Source organism: Leptonychotes weddellii, chromosome 7 (assembly GCF_054177405.1).
Source record: "Leptonychotes weddellii isolate Sample4059 chromosome 7, ASM5417740v2, whole genome shotgun sequence".
Taxonomy (NCBI): Eukaryota; Metazoa; Chordata; class Mammalia; order Carnivora; family Phocidae; genus Leptonychotes; species Leptonychotes weddellii.
Genome location: NC_138375.1, coordinates 104,261,242 through 104,268,047, shown reverse-complemented (window position 1 = coordinate 104,268,047; position 6,806 = coordinate 104,261,242).

Below are 6,806 nucleotides of genomic sequence, written 5' to 3'. Positions count from 1 at the left end.
AAAATAAAAAAAAAAATTCTAGGCTAGAGTTCTACTAATAGCTAGTTTGACTTTGTTCTGGCCTCATTGTCCCTAGATCAAGTATCCTAGTCATGTGAGGTCTCTCTGCTAGAATGAATTTCACTGGTTAGGCAGGTACCCTACTCATTACCACAATTATATAGCAATTCCTTTTCTGTATGTTCTCAGAGATTCTTAACCTGAGCTTCAGGCTGCCCAAACCTAATTTTAAAATCTCTTTCTTCATCCCTTCTAGAAGTTCTTAAGGCTATCATCCCATAAGCCCTGCCCCTATCCTGGCCCTGTTTTTCTTAGTCTCAGTTAGTTTGTCCAAACTAAAGCATACTTCCTAGCTAGTTCTTAAGGTTGGCACTTCGGTGAAGTTGTCTTCTGCACCTGTGAGTCTAGCTTTACACTAGATTGGTCTCCCTAGTGTCCAAGTGGCATGTTTGACAGGGCTCTCTTCACGGGAATGTGCTTCTTAGGTGAGTCAGCCGAAAATACTTTATCTGTTTTGGGTTTTTTTTGAAATTTATTTATTTTAACTGATTTCTATACCCAGCGTGGGGCTTGAACTCATGATGCCAAGATCAAGAGTTCTGTGCTCTGCCGACTGTGCCAGCCAGACACCTCACTTTATCTGTTTTTGTTTCAAATTCTTGCCTCCCTGGTGGATTTCTCATCAGGTTCTGGTTTCTTGGACAAAAAATACAATTTTCTCATCCCAGGTCCCAGTGAAAGGTCACATCTTTCTTAGTGTAGTCATCTTCTTTTTCATTTGGGTAATTCATTATGATTCTCCCAGAGGAGTCACCTCTTCCCAGCATCTCATCACAGTTTTGCTTTGGTCAGATACTTGAAGGAGATAGTAGGAACAGATTCATCTACAGGTGAACTAGTTATTGGAGTTAGTAGACAAGGACTTTAAAATAATTATTTTAGGGGCGCCTGGGTGGTTTAGTCAGTTAAGCATCTGAGTCTTGATTTTGGCTCAGGTCGTGATCTCAGGGTCATGAGATCAAGCCCTGTGTCGAGCTCTGCATTCAGCAGAGTCTGCTTGAGATTCTCTCTTTCCTCTTCCTCTCCTCCTCCCCTGACTCATGCTTTCTCTAAAAATAAGCAAAGAAAGAAAATATTTTTTTAAAAGATAATTATCTTAAGTTTGCTAAGGAAAACAGAGGGCAAGATGAATAAAATGGGCAAAAGAGAATTTTTGGGGGGCACCTGGGTGGCTCAATCGGTTAAGCATCCAACTCTTGGTTTCAGCTTAGGTCATGATCTCCGGATCATGAGATCACATGCTGGGTCAGGCTCCCTGCTCAGCCTGGAGTCTGCTTGGGATTCTCTCCTGCTCCCTCTGCCCCTCCCTGCCCGCTCATGTGCTCTCTCTTAAAAAAAACTTTTTGGGGGTGCCTGGGTGGCTCAGTTGGTTAAGCGTCTGCCTTTGGCTTGGGTCATGATCCCAGAGTCCTGGGATTGAGCCCTGTATGGGGTTCCCTGTTAGCGGGGTGTCTGCTTCTCCCTCTGCTTGTGCTCTCTTTCTCTCTCTCTCTTCATTTTACTTAAATGAATAATAAATCTTTAAATAAATAAATAATAAATAAATCTTTAAAAAAATTTTATCAGACAGTTGGAATCTATAAAAATAATCAAATGAGCATATTACAATTGAAAAATATCTAAAACTACAGTAATTGAATGACTTTAACAGCAGTTGGAATATAAGAAAAGATAGGATTAGAGGTGCCTGGGTGGCTCAGTCGTTAAGCATCTGCCTTCGGCTCAGGTCATGATCCCGGGTTCCTGGGATCGAGCCCTGCATCTGGCTCCCTGCTTGGCGGGAGGCCTGCTTCTCCCTCTCCCACTTCCCCTGCTTGTGTTCTTGCTCTTGCTATCTCTCTCTCTGTCAAATAAATAAATAAAATCTTAAAAAAAAAAAAAGATTAGTGAGCTTGGAGACAGTTCATTAGAAACTACCCAAACTGAATCACAGATAAAAAATATTGACGGGGGGAAGCACAGAACATAAAATAACATGTAGGGTACAGAGAGTCTAACATGATGTGGGAAACAAAGGCAGAAGAAAAATTATTAAATTTCCTTACTACCTAGAGCCCATTGACAAGTCCTTGAAACAAGCAGAGAGACATTTCTCTAGGGACTCATCTGCCTCAATGTTAATACTTTGCTAAGGGCAAAAGGCAATCCTAGCCTGACCCCTGCCTTCCCCCCCCCCCACCCAACCTGGATCCTGTAAGTCCACTTTAACGTATAAAAATTCCTTTGGAAACTTCCTTTAACTCTAAACCCCCAAGATATGTGTTGACAGTCATCCCCCAAACATATGGCCCACTGATATACATCTGAAGGGTCTCATGACTAAGGTTTTATTGGACGGTAATAAATGACCTTTTCCCAACAATAGCTAGCCCTCTCAAGGTCCTGGAAACCTTGCTTCCAAAATTCCTTAGAGACTTACGCTATCCCTAACCCCCTCCCAACTTGAGGGTATATAATGGGCCATTCCTCATGACCCCGGTGAAGCTCCTTCTGTTCACGGGTCCTGTCCCTGTGCTTTAATAAAATCACCTTTTTGCACCACAGACATCTCAAGAATTCTTTCTTGGCCGTCGGCTTCGAACCCTAATGTCTTTACTACGTCATAACATAAGTTAAGTTGGGGTTCTAGGAGGAGAAGAGAGAGAGAATGGTTATGAGGCATTACTTATAGAGATGATGCTTGAGAAGTTACCAAACTGATAGAAAAAGTTAACAGATTCCAGAAGCTCAGTGAACCTCAAGGAGGATCTGTATGTGTTAATAACAACAACAAACAACTCTAAGCACATCATAGTCACACTGCTTATGTCCAACAATCAAGGGAAAAATCATAAAAGTAGAAATCTATGTGTGGGGGGCGCCTGGGTGGCTCAGATGGTTGAGCGTCTGCCTTCAGCTCAGGTCATGATCCCGGGGTCCTGGGATCGAGTCCCACGTCGGGCTCCCGGCTCAGCGGGGAGCCTGCTTCTCCCTCTGACCCTCTCCCCTCTCATGCTGTTTCTCTCTCGCTCACTCTCTAAAAAATAAATAAAATCTTAAAAAAAAAAAAAAATCTATGTGTGGGAATGGAAGACATATTACCCTTCAAAAGAGCAAGAATAAGATTTATGGCTGACTTTTTAGTAGAACTCATGAAAGCCAAAGTACAATGGAATGGCATCTTCAAAGTGCTGAAAGAAAAAGCAAAAATTGCAAACCTAGAATTCTATATCCTGTTGAAGATACCACTAAAAAAGTGAAGGTGAAATAAAGATGTTTTCAGCCCAAAGCAGAGGGAATTCATCAGCAGCACTGTACTATAAAAAATATTAGCAATTGTAATAATAATGTTTTGTTGTTTATTATGGATGTAGAAGTGAAATATGTGAGAACATATTTAACACAAAGGGTGGGAGAGAGTAAAATGAAGTTAAATGTTGCAAATATTGTCTTATTTGCAACCATGGGATTTTAATTTATGGAGGTAACTGAGAGACCACACAGAGAGTCCAGTGCCATTGGAAGAAGATTTATTACATTTCCTGAGAGAAAGGGACACAGCATGCCATGCAAGTCCACATGGGGAGCACCAGGTTTCTGTCAGGAGGCAGAAGCAGGAATGAGGGGAAAGCCTAGGTCAGAGACTTTATTGGGGTTTCCATGGGAAAGGCAAGGCAGGGCCAAGTAAACAGTTTAGAGTTGGCTCCTTTGAATAATTCCAGGGGGCAATGGGCTATAGGGGTGGTCTCCAGTTGCCTGGTACCTGACCCCTGGGATGATTTAGGACAGAGGACATTTAGCTTGATGTGTGAGAGTTAGATAAAAGGGGTCCTTGGTATAAACTCAGGATTGGTTTATTTGCATATGAAAGGGGTGATCCTGGCTAAGCCCCTTTCTATGGCCAAGAATTGGCCAGCCTTGGGAGGTGCACTCTCTCCTTGGTTGACAAGGGTTTTAAGTTGTCAAAACATCACAATATTCAGAAAATAGAAAACATGGTTAATAATATTAATAAACAATAATCATGTATTGCTCAGGAAGCGGTAAGTGTTATAGTTTAAGATAGAATGTAGGAGGGCGAGGATGCATACTTAATATCTAGAGATGTGTTGTCCGGTATAGTAGCTACTAGTCATCTGTAGCTATTTATATTTAAATTAATTAAAATTACATAGAAGTAAAAATTTAGTTCACATTAGTCACGTTAGCCACATTCAAGTGCTCAATAACCACATGTGGCTAGCGGCTACCACATTGGAGACAGCAGATACAGAACATTTTCTTTTTTTTTTTTTAAAGATTTTATTTATTTGACAGAGAGAGACACAGCGAGAGAGGGAACACAAGCAGGGGGAGTGGGAGAGGGAGAAGCAGGCTTCCCGCTGAGCAGGGAGCCCGATGCGGGGCTCGATCCCAGGACCCTGGGATCATGACCTGAGCCCAAGGCAAATGCTTAACGACTGAGCCACCCATGCACCTGATACAGAACTTTTTTATCAGTGTAGAATTTTAGTGCACTATGCTGCTTAGGGTAATCACTAGAAGAATACAAAACAGTTTAGGTTAATAGAGTAGATAAATGGAACAAGAACAATCCTTGATTAATGCAATCGAAATCAGAATAGAATGGGAAAAGGAACCAAGAGCTTAAAGGACAGCTAGAAAACAAATAGCAAGATGGTAGACTTAACTCCACACCTAAAAAGATTTCAACACTTGAGTTAAAAGGCAAAACTGAAAGCGATAGAACTCAGAGTCGTGGCGCCCTCTGGAGCCGGTGGGAGGCATTGACTCGGAAGGAGCAGGATAGTACAGTGGTGCGTTCTAGTTCTGGTGAGCCAGTTACACTCTGGGGCGGGTTGGAGGTTTACCTTCTTCACTTTCCATGCTCTCCTCTTTAATAGACCTTCAGTACTATTCTTGTCATTAAATGTTCTATAAGGAGTATCACCTCACCTTTTCCTTTTGGGAATGTTAACAGAAGATTGAAGTTGTGGAAGAAAAAAGTTTCTGTGACTTTTTTTTTTTTTTTTTTTCAAACACATGCTGTTGGCTGTGTGGGGAACTTAAGGTGGAGGACTCTGAGCTTGTACCCTCAGTCGACACCCTCAGCATTGTCAGATTAGGATCACGTGGCTTCATTTTTGGTCACGGGATAATTTTCTACTGGTGGGTGAAGACCAAAGATACCTGTGATCACTCAGAGCTAGATGCTTCTCGGACAACATTTTTAAAATTCATACCAACATTTCCTTGTTCGGAGTGTGTTTCTAGCCTTCTTCTCAATGTCCTAGTTCTTGTTCAACTTTTACCTCTCCCTTTGCAAACCCCAATCATTCTGTTAGCTGTTTGCTGGGCACTTTTTGGGCTTGGATTCTTTTGAGAATAATAGGGCAGTGCCAGGACTCCAGATTTTTCACTCCCAAACCTGCTCTATCCACAACCATCCTTGAATTGTCTCTGTGTTTCATACCTCACAGCCAAGCCTTGAGCACATTCCATCACCCATATCTTCTAGAATCATTGTTATTCGCCATATCCAGGGCTGCCACCCTGGTCCCGGCCGCCACCATCTCTGATTTCAGTAGCCTCCTGAAGAGTCTTCCAGTTTCTCCCTTGTCCCTTGCAATTTATTCTACACAGTGGCCTGTGTGGTCCTTCTAATTTCCAAGTCAGATTATTTTACTCTCTTGCTCAGAACCTGCTAGTGGCTCCTCACTTCACTTAAAAGAAAAGCCAAAGTCCTTATAATGGCATGCGAGGCCCCATGTGATGGGGCCAGCCTGACCCCTGAGGTCTCCTAACGCTCTCTCCCTTGATCTCTCAATTCCAGCCCCACTGGCTGACTTACAGACCCTTGACTCCACCAGCCCATTTTCTTGCCCTAGAAGTTTCCTCTACTTGGACTTCTCATCAACCATGTCTTCGTGGCTAGTTCTCTCCCCTTTTTCAAGGCTTTGCTCTGTGGCCATCTCAGGAAGGCTTCCCTGACCACGCTATTTAAAATGGAAATCCTTCCTTTCTACTCCCCACCACTGCACTCCTGTCTCTTCTCTGCCCATATCAGCTGACATGCTGTTGGTCTGACTGGTTTATCATCTGTCTCCCTTTCCCAGAATCCCTGATGGAAGAGATTTTTGTCCTTTTTTTCCACTGCTCTATGGCTAAGACCTGCCACAGTCCATGGAAACGCTCTGTAAATATGCTCAACACTTTGATGGCTCGGTGCCTGGTACTGAGTGCCCAGGAAGTGTGTATTGAAAGAATGGCAGTGTAGTTGCTTTCTGACGAATCTTCTTGCCTTTTTTCTATCTTTAATTCATCCCTTACCACTGTTACTTATTCTTCCTTAATATGAAACAAATTGTACATAAATGCAAAACCCATATTGAATAAAACATACAAATTCACCCTGTTGAAGTATATGATTCAGTGGTTTTTAGAGTTGTGTAACTTCCATCACAATCTAATTGTGGAACATTTGCATTTCCCCGGAAAGAAACACCATTCCCCTTTATACCCAGCCTCTGGAAACCACTAATGAACTTTCTGTCTTTATGAATTTGCCTATTCTGGGCATTTTATACAAATAGAATCAATCATAGGTGATCTTTTGTGACAGGCTTCTTTCATTTAGCGTGTTTCTATGGTTCATCCATGTTTTAGCATGCATTTAGGACCCTGTTCCTTTTTATGGCCAAATCATATTCCATTGTATTGATGCAGCATATTGACAAATTTTTTTAAAATTCATTGATCACCTGATA